We start from the raw sequence: 9,285 nt of genomic DNA on the forward strand, positions 1-9,285 counted from the left end.
GTTTAGATTCAAATTGCCCAACATTTGTCACATCTGATAACATGGCCATTGCACTCAAATTATTAGTGTTGAAACGGTTAATCAGTTAACCGATTTCAGGTAGTATTTCACGGGTAACCGGGTCTGATTTGAGATAATCGGTTAACCGTCAATTCTATAAGAAGTAAAAAGAGGGCAATTTGGACAGAAATTTCGTCACTGTGTGAGTCTTTAAGCTTTAGTAAATAAACATCTTTATTGATTGAATAATTGTGATTAATAAATCAAGATAGGGTATCAAATATCAAAACGCTAATGAGTTGCAAGATTTGTTGTCAAGATTTTTCAAGCCTCTTTTTTGAAATAAGTTAAACTAATTACTCGTTCTGAAAAATCGCGTTGGGATGGTCTTAGTTTGTCAACAGTCGCCGTGTGCACCGTTATGTTTATTAGGTTAAACACACAAGCACTGTAGCTCTATAATCATTATCAGACGTGCGGCACGCCCCACGGTTCGTTGAATCTTGTTATTATTTTTATTGTATTGCGGAAATGTAACACAGTGTTTTTTAAGCATATTCTAGTGTTTTAATAAGTTTTATTATTATTTTTATTATTTCATTTGGGTATGAGTTGCTTAGAATGAAACAGTTATAACGATCGTATTACTTTTTATTAACTCTCCTCTAATTGGCTGTTTGTTTCTTCTTGTCTGTCAATGAGCTTCAAGCTTATTAATATTCATGAGTACAGATTCATTGAGACAATAGATTTATACCAATTGTGGAACCAGTACACTGATTCGTGGCGACTTCTATGAGATACACTCATTACACTGGCCCCACAACTGGTATAAAAACCTTTGATCTATTAGAGACTGTAGCAATGAGTGACAATGGCGTCAGTCCGTCTGAACTCTGTCAGGCCTGCTGGTAATCTTACAGTGAAGCAGACACTTCAATACGTTGTTTGATATCTGTCGATTTGTACTGACAATTCGCGGGGAACTAGCCAAAATATTCTTGGGTACTCATTTACACATGCTCTAGTTACGGTTCGTAAAATTTACTAACCATTTCAACACTACAAATTATAGCATGTACTACAGCACAGGAATAAAGTAGTCCACTTTTCTCTCAAAGAAGATGTAAATTGTACGCTTTGGAGAATTTAGCTAGAGTGAAAACAGTAAATAATAAGCATGATGTTTTTGTATAAAGGGTGCTTTTGCCACACTTACACTGGGTGGTGGTTAAATGGATTGTAAAGAGGTTTTGTAGCCTTTTTATGTGTATCAGTAAACCTTTGACTTCTATTTAGGACCTTCCAATTCCTAATGCCTGTGGTTCCTGCAATTCCAGAAAGAGTTAAATGGAAATGACGCAGCTCTCGCAAGATAATTTGTAACCAACCTAACCGCAGACCACAATAACATAAGAATATATGTTATCTCCCCTTACTTAGTTTTAACGGAATGGAAGAGTTGTACGATATCTGTGCAAATCAGCGTGCTAAATATCCTTATTTATGATCAAATGAAACCCCTTTATAGTCCCTTTAACACTGGTATGACATACAGAGAAAGGACATAAAACAGAGTCAGTATCAAACCGTTCTTTTTGAGATGGTTTGTTTGACTATTGTTTCCGCTAATTTTATGTAACTAAGGCTTCATGCTAGAGATAGGTACCTCAATAAGACCTCAGATTATACTAAGATTCTGAAAATATCGGTTGCATAGTAAAGTATTGTTGAGAACAGAGATCATACTTCTAAATACAGGTATACACATATAGATATACATTATTATACGACCACATGGAAATGTGGACATATATTGCCGTCGCTCCTGTCCGTCATTTGTTGTATGCACGATAGAGGATACAGTTTTTATCTGATCTTGATGAAACTTGGTATGCATGTATATATTGATGAGATCTCAGTCAAGTTCGAAATTGGTAATAATGAACGGTTTCAAAGTTATTGCCCTTGACTTGGTAAAAACAGGTTAGATTTGGCTTGTATGCACGATAAAGGCTGTAATTGTAATCTGATCTTGATGAAACTTAGTATACATGTATATATTGATGAGATCTCGATATTGGTAATAATCAGATGAATGGTTTCAAAGTTATGCCCTTGACTTAGTAAAAATGCGTTGAATGTGGCTTGTATGCACGATAAAGGCTAGTTATTGCCCTTGACTAAGTAAAAACGCATTAAATTTTGCTTATAGTTATGATACAGGGTGCAGTTTTTATCTGATCTCAATGAAACTTGATATGTATGTATATATTGATGAGATCTCAAGTTCAAAAATGGTAAAAAATGGATGAATGGTTTTGGAGTTATTGCCATTGAATTAATTCTGCGCGTCTAATTTGGCTTGTAAGCCTGATAGAGACCTGGCCACGTATTCTCGAAACGATCTTAGTGCTAGGATGTCCTAAGAATCAATGTTAGAAGATAAGAACTTAGGACGTCCTAACACTAAGATCGTTTTGAGAGTATGTGGCCAGATTTTTTATACAATCTTGATGAAACTTGGTATGAGATCTCCGTAAAGCTTGAAATTAGTAAAAATAGGATGATTGGTTTCAAATATTAAACCACTACAGACTTTGTTATCATTTCTGATAGCTGGTAGTGAGCGTATGTTATCTTGCCTGGTAAGCTATCTTTTTAAAAGCTTATGATCCCTTCTCTCAAAATCAAGTGAGTTTTTGCTTGTAACAAAAAATATACACAAAGCTTTATTTAATGACAAATATGCCTAATGAGTTTGCATTTAGAAAAAAAAGCTAAATTGATACATTTTCTCAAAAGGCATTTTTAAAAACAATTAGTCTCCAACATCGAATTGAACAGAATTCAACACTGTTTTAGGTGATGCTTTGCCTATCTGAGACTTTTGCATAGTATATTTATGAACATGCTCTTCATTTAGATTGAGAAATTCTAATCTGTCAGTTGGATAAGATTCCTGTACTTTCTTCATACTTCCAAGTTTGTCTCGTTGGCTGAGGAAATATACTGCATGTAGACCACATGTATTGAAATCTTTGTGCTGAAATTGTATATCATTGCTTACAACATGAACTTGTAGGATTTCATGGAGTGGTTTACCCATAGAATCAAAATACTCATATAGATCTCCAGTTACAAATAAGGCTGTGCAATGTTTCATCACAACTCTTGAAGCTAAGCCTTGGAAGCCATCATTTTCTATCAAGTAACAACCATCTTCTAATCCACTGGGGATTCTATCTATTGACAGCCAATCTTTGAAATTGTTTTCCAATGGGAAAAGTAAAATAAGTTTATTTATCTCCTTTTTAGATAGTCCATATTTTTTTACATCAGATGTTGCAGATTCTGTAACAGAAATTTCGGACAAAATCTCTGAGTTTTTCAAGTTCTTGGTCTCTGATGGATTTGGGCAGAACTCTTCTTTTTCTAGACCAGTTGATTTTGGATTTTGTAAATCATTTGTAGCGATTGTTGGTGTTGAGTCTTCTGTTATTAGAGTTTTAAGGCCTTTGGTCGTTGATGAAGTTTGACTGAAGTCTTTATTTTCAGGACCAGTTGATTCAGGATTTTGTAAATCATTTATAGAGATTGTTGGTGCATTTTGTGTGGAACTTGGTTGTTTTTCTGATTCTTCTGGTTTTGAAATTTTCAGGCTTTTGGTCATTGATGAAGTCGGACTGAAGTCTTTGTTTTCAAGACCAGTTGATTCAGGATTTTGTAAATCATTTGTAACGATTGTTGGTATTGACACTTCTGTTTTTGGAGTTTTCAGACTTTTGGTCGTTGATGAAGTCAGACTGAACTCTTTGTTTCCAAGACCAGTTGATTCAGGATTTTGTAAATCATTTGTAGCGATTGTTGGTGTTGACACTTCTGTTTTTGGAGTTTTCAGACTTTTCGTCGTTGATGAGATTCGACTGAAGTCTTTGTTTTCAAGACCAGTTGATTCAGGATTTTGTAAATCATTTGTAACGATTGTTGGTGTCGACACTTCTGTTTTTGGAGTTTTCAGACTTTTGGTCGTTGATGAAGTTGGACTGAACTCTTTGTTTTCAAGACCAGTTGATTCAGGATTTTGTAAATCATTTGTAGCGATTGTTGGTGTTGACTCTTCTGTTATGAGAGTTTTCAGACTTTTGGTCGTTGATGAAGTTGGACTGAACTCTTTGTTTTCAAGACCAGTTGATTCAGGATTTTGTAAATCATTTGTAGCGATTTTTGGTGTTGACTCTTCTGTTATGAGAGTTTTCAGACTTTTGGTCGTTGATGAAGTTGGACTGAACTGTTTGTTTTCAAGACCAGTTGATTCAGGATTTTGTAAATCATTTGTAGCGATTGTTGGTGTTGACTCTTCTGTTATTGGAATTTTCAGGCTTTTGGTGGTTGATGAAGTTGGACTGAACTGTTTGTTTTCAAGACCAGTTGATTCAGGATTTTGTATATCATTTGTAGCGATTTTTGGTGTTGACTCTTCTGTTTTTGGGGTTTTCAAACCTTTGGTTGTTGATGAAGATTGACTGAAGTCTTTATTTTCAAGACCAATTGATTCAGGATTTTGTAAATCATTGTTTGTAATTGTTGGAGCTTGAGATTTATCACATTCTTTGTTTGGTAGCCTGAAAAAAAGATTGTAGGAACAGTCAGCTTTAAGAATTTGTTATCAATGATGATTGAATAAAATCATTCTATAGTTTTTTGTTGTTAATATCTCATTTTGTCTTGAAAATCAATTTAAAGTCACTTATTATCAAAGTATGGAAGCTGCCATTTTCTTTATGATATGACGTCACATCGAGATAAAAGATCATAATATGGTGGCATTTCAAGGATGGGGAATCATCATAACGAGGAGTAAAATTGTGAGGTATTTATTCTTGAACTTTGAATTTGAATAGAGTACACCTATGACGAGCTAGCCGCCATTTGAATTTCTTATAGATGTCATTAAACAGGTCTAGTTGGAATTCCTTACCTTGAGCTTCTTTCCTTGCTTTCAAAAATTGCTTTCACCATCTTGTGTTGTTACTATAGTAAAATCGTGTCTCCCAAATTTGCGAAAAATACAAGAGATTAAATTGTTTATATACTATCATATATTATTTCCGCATAACTACTAATACATGAGATGTGCACATGACAGGGTGGCTCAATAAAATAAAACCCATAAAATTTCTATTCAATCTAAAGGTCCAGCACACTTTAAAAGGGTTGTTTAGAAGTTATCAAGCTTTTTTTATGTATCAAGATCATTTATTTTGTCAATTGTCTGTGGTTCCTGAAATTATAGAAACAGCATATTGCCTCAAATTTACAAAGGTTGCTGGTTAAAAGTGTCCTTGCAACTATGTCATTAAACACTTTCAGGGGATTTGCAAAAATCACATATCTAAATGAAAATTGGAATGGTGCATATTGATGCTATCAGTGACCCAGAAATATCTTTACAATCTCTTATAACTTGGGTCTGGGTGCAATCATTCACTAAAGTTTCAGTTACCCTTTGAAATGATTTGTAAAGTGAAGATAACAATCACAGCAAATGTCCTAAAGAGAAACGTGTTTAATGTATTTACCACCTTCACAGAGACCATTTGGATTACATACTTTAACAAATAAATGCAACTTTGGGAAACAATTGTATACAGAATATATTTTTAATGACTGTGGGATTTTTTTGCACCACCCTTTATTTAGTTCTTCAAAAAGATTAAGCTTGATGGTTCAAGTTACATTATGCATAAATTATTGTATTATTTCATTTAATGTATTTACCACCTTCACAGAGACCATTTGGATTACATACTTTAACAGATTTGACTTTTTTGCAAAGATCCGTTAAGATAAATGCAACTTTGGGAAACAATTGTATACAGAATATATTTTAACTGACTCTGGGATTTTTTTGCATCACCCTTTATTTAGTTTTTCAAAAAGATTAATCCTGTTACACTATGTATTCAATGTTCATATTACGTCAATGATATACAAATCAACTCATGCAAAAATTGTCAATTGTAAAAAATTGTAAAGGAAGATAGCCCAGGAATTTCACTCATATGAGATGGATAATCGCATTCTTTGAAAATAACACAAGTGTACCGTACTCCATCCAGACTCGGCTGGTTGGTCTGAATGTTGAGTCATCAAGTACACAAGTGCTCTACAGTAGGTGGCACATGCACACTTCTGCTTGGGTAATTGGCCGCCAGTGGCATGTTACTGATATTTTGCCATGTCATACTCGGCCCAGACTGAGACCACCTCTTCCCACTTTTCAGTCTAGACAATTTATTAGAGTCTAAATGTGGCTAATGAAACAGTTTGAAACTCTTAAATTTTTACAATTTTTATGTCTCTGTATTTTCACAGAAATAAAATGAATGTGAAAACATGAACTGTTTTTGTGACAAAATATCTGATATAACAGATATAACAGATTTGTTATATGTGCTCCTCGCTTCTATATGTCGTTCAAATCTTATATTAAAGTATCTGATGTTGAAGTTTTATTCTAAAAAGTGATGAAAATAGCTACAATAAGTCTTTATGAGTGGTTATATTCTAGATGACTATTTCCCTTTAATATATATATAACTTGTAAGTTGATAATAAAATTATAATAAAGGGCCTGTGTGATTTGTTCAAGGAAAAGAAGGGCCAGTCAATGTATTTTAAGGGTTAGGTATATAAGGTTTTAGATTTGAGAAATTTCGTCCGGTTTGTATATTTTACTTTTTTGATATTTTGATCATTTTCAAATATTTTCAAATTATGTTATTTTTTATGATATTTAAGGTACACTACCTATCATCTTAGGATGACCAAAAATTTGAAATTTTTAAACTTGACCAAAATTGGTCGTATATTGCCCTCGCCCCCCTCCGTCCATCCACAAATGGCTTGTAATTGTAATTAAATTTGCTATGATCATTTATATTAATGAGATCTTGGTCAAGTGAATTTCATTTAAAGTTATTGCCCTTGACTTAGGAAAAACCTGTCAAAATTTGTTTGAATTATCTAAAATGTGGTTCAGAATTTTATGAAATTTTGTGTGTTGGTTTAAATGTACAATATCTTGGACAAGTTTTTGGTATGATTTGACACAAATTGACACAGCCCTTGACATACTGAAAGAGTGGGCATATGTTGCTAGGCAACCACTTGTTGATTTATAATTAAGGAAAATTGAATTACTCAAAATAAATCAACTGATTTAAGGAGGGAAGTTTAGGTGTATTGGGTAGTTTTTGATTTTGAGCTTATTTGTGAGTTCAATTTTCATATCCACATGAAATGTCGTTTGGTCCACAATTACTTGTAACCTCTCATGAAGCCATAATTCTTAACAGATTTTTGGCAAATCTTGGTAAATTTGTTTATTATCACCCAAAATGTTACTTTCAAAAGTTAAGGTCAAACAACCACGCCGGAAGGCACAATTCTTGATAGAAGTTTGATAAAACATAATGAAAATGTTAATACAGAAAATAATATTTATCAATGATCACTCAAGACCCTATCATAACCCAAAAAGTTATTTTAGAAGGATATTTTATAATGGTGATGGTTACCATTTTGCAAAATATTAAAATTTGACAATATTTTGCCAGTGGACATATATAACCATGCTTAGCATGCTATCTTAATGATTTTGTATAAACTTTTTTTTTTAAATTACTGCCCTTGATTAAACTAAAATTTATAAAATTTGGCCTGGGAATGTATTAGAGACTAAAGATTTTGATTAGAAAAAAAAATATTTGTACATTGGTGAGATCATTGATTAGTTACATTCAAATTTAATTAGCAGTTACAAATTATTGCCACCGACTTTGCCTGAAGTTGCTTTAATGGTGTATGTATGACTTATTTTCTTATTTATTTCTTATTTTTGGTTTGACGAGCTCAGATAATATATAGTCTACATTAGGTCTGCTATGATTATAGAAATGATTGTTGAGTTTTGATTCGATACACTAAATGATACAATGACACAATATATTGCAATAATAGTCAAGATTCATTTATTAGATAACGAAAGAGAAAAATAGTAAAAGAAATTAGAATTACAACAATTTTGTCACTGACTGAAAATTGTAATGGTGTAAAATGATGATATCAATGTCCCCAATACACATAAAGATTTTAGAAAACTTCTTTACAATCCATTTCATAACATATAGTAATACCTTATAAACTGTTCTTGATTTGAAATTGTTGAATAGAGTCTTACAAAGAAATAACTTGAATATTGAATATTGTAAGGTATGAATCAACATGTTTTGAAATGGACTAAGGAAGTTATTTAAATAATAATAACTGTGTAGTAGTGCTTGCATTCTGAAAGCCAATGTATTTTAATCTTTAACGAGTTTGTTTAGACTCACGTCATGTGCAATGACTTAAATTGACCGGGAATGTCTTTCCGTTTCTATAAATAACTTTTACTAAATCGCTAATATCGCGGTACCAAAAGATGCAGGATTGAAAAACTTTCACATACGCATTTTCTTTTTCCATTTGTGAATACAACACAGCAACAGGCCTGTTCATGACATGATTTTTTCTTGAACGCTAACCCTGACAACGCCCTTAAATCAAGTTTCATATCATAGATAAAAATACATCGTCTGTTCAACTGTTGTATATTTTACTATGTTTCACCTCATAGATAATCCTTGTATTGCTGAGGAATAAACATTCATGATGTCACATGATTTTCAAACTGGCCAAATAACATACTTCTACATACAGTTTGTTTTGTAAATATGACAACATGCACAAGCTCATATGTGTACAGGCAACCCCTCTCTGATAGGTTGTTTTTTGATTTACCAAAATTTGATGCCTATTTTGAAATATTTGGCTAAAGTTATAGTTGTACCATTGCCATAGTTTGCTGCAGAGTGAACCAAGGGATCGTATGCCAAAAATATAAATATAAATGACTTCATTTGTACAAAGGAAGTAGTTTTGAAAGAAGCAAAAGGGTTTAAGAAAGTCAATTTATTTAACAATATAAGAAAATGATATTGGTTTAAAATTTCAATTGACCAATGACATTAACAGACAACAAGTCATAATTGTGAATTGTGGATTGTAAAGAGGTTTTCTCGCCTTTTTATGTGTATCGGGGACAGTCTGATGCCTGTGTTTCCTGCAATTCTAGAAAGAGTTAAATGGAAATGACACTGCTCCCGCAAGAGAATTCGTAACCAACCTAACACCAGACCACAATAACATAATATATGTTATCATCCATTACACAAGACC

Source organism: Lottia gigantea, assembly GCF_000327385.1.
Source record: "Lottia gigantea unplaced genomic scaffold LOTGIsca_57, whole genome shotgun sequence".
In the NCBI taxonomy this organism is placed as follows: Eukaryota; Metazoa; Mollusca; class Gastropoda; family Lottiidae; genus Lottia; species Lottia gigantea.